Below are 1,636 nucleotides of genomic sequence, written 5' to 3' on the forward strand. Positions count from 1 at the left end.
CAGACCCTCAGCCGGTGGATAGTTAATGCCATTACTGTTGCCTATAAGTCCTCTGATCTCCCCTCACCATTGGGGCTCAAGGCTCACTCGACAAGAAGTGTGGCGGCCTCCAAGGCCTTTCTGGCAGGAGTTCCTATGCAGGACATCTGCAACGCTGCAGGATGGTCTACGCCCCTCACGTTCGTCAGGTTCTATGACCTAGATTTGCGAGCCACTCCAGGCCCCTCTGTTCTCTTGCCATAGCTGTGCCCTTCCACACTAGGCAGGGATTTGCAAGTCTGGCGGCGTGGACATCTCGTTCCCCTAGCGTTTTCCGACGCAGCTCGAGTTCCCGAAGGGGAACATCCCAGGTTACGTATTGTAACGTAGAGCTTGGTATCGCTGAAGGCATTCCCCTAGCGTTTTCCGACGCAGCGTCTCGTTCCCTCGGGGAACCATGGTTACATACGTAACCTGGGACGTATTTTTGTATGCTATATTTATGAAGTTTTTATTTTTATATTTTCAGTTTTCATTAAATTTTTTTTAAACTTGGACAATCTGAGAAGCAGTGTTATTTTAGTATTATTTATATTATATTATAATATTTATTGATAGCATTTTTTTTTACATTTGGATCATCTGATAACTATATAGTATTATAGTATTTATTGATGTTTATAAATTGTTATATTTATAAAGCTTATTTATAAATATTTACATTTTTTAAATATTTCACTTTAAAACATTTCAGATTTTTAATTAAATTTTTTAAAGTTTAAGTGTGAGTTTTTCATCTAATATTTATATTTTAATTTTCATGTTATTTCAATTAATGAAAACGATTTTTAATCATTTTAGCAAAAAATATCAACACTGCAGAGAATGGTCAATGTAAGTTAGAAAATCATGTTGAAATCACAGTCAGAATTAAGATGTCAACATGAATGTTTAGTTTGGATGTGTTTTGTTGATGAAGTTTAGCTTAAAGGTGATCATTTAGTAGTTTTAGCCTGGCTTAGCTCTCTGCTGTCTATTTTGATTGTCCGAAAACACTTCAAATGCACATGACCACAAGACTTTTGGCTGTTGTGTTTATTATGTATGTGTGTTTGCAGGTCGCAGACGCGATCCTGGGGAATCAGATGCTCACTCACTACGAGCGCGCTCACATCGCTCAGCTGTGTGAGAAAGCCGGTTTACTGCAGAGAGCTCTGGAGCATTACAGCGACCCCGACGACATCAAACGAGCCGTCGTACACACACACCTGCTCAACCCCGAGGTGTGTCTGTGTGTGTGAGAGCTAAAGCGCTTTGTTAAAATCATTTTATAATGTTTCCTGAGCTGCGCTAAGAATCTTAGTGGTTTTTCATCAAAAACGGTCATTGCATGTGGAACTCTTTTGAAAAGTTTTACAGCATTTTTACTATAACGGCTGCCAAGATGAACTAATCATGAACAGTGTTGATTATAGAATCATATTTAGAGCGTCAGAGGTCACAGCCAAACACAGTCTCAAACGCATTAATGCAGTCAGCTCGATAAAATCCAGTTCAGTGCTTCTGTCATCATATATGTGACTTTTATTGGCGCAATAACACTCAATATTAACAGAAGCATTGATACAGATGATGAGTTATGGTAATAAAAAAAAAA

The 1,636-nt window shown here is 38.7% G+C and overlaps 1 long non-coding RNA gene across 1 annotated transcript in view; it reads left to right on the plus strand.

The window, feature by feature from the left end:
• Positions 1-168: 168 nt before the first annotated feature.
• The window catches only part of LOC107578810 (uncharacterized), a 3,679-nt gene continuing 2,211 nt past the window's right edge, over positions 169-1,636 (plus strand). Inside the window, exons 1-2 of the long non-coding RNA XR_001608389.1 lie at positions 169-179; positions 1,098-1,262. This is a non-coding gene — a long non-coding RNA (uncharacterized lncRNA). The remainder of the gene's footprint in view (positions 180-1,097; positions 1,263-1,636) is intronic.

This window comes from Sinocyclocheilus grahami, unplaced genomic scaffold (assembly GCF_001515645.1).
Source record: "Sinocyclocheilus grahami isolate Dianchi unplaced genomic scaffold, SAMN03320097.WGS_v1.1 scaffold12114.1, whole genome shotgun sequence".
NCBI lineage: Eukaryota > Metazoa > Chordata > Actinopteri > Cypriniformes > Cyprinidae > Sinocyclocheilus > Sinocyclocheilus grahami.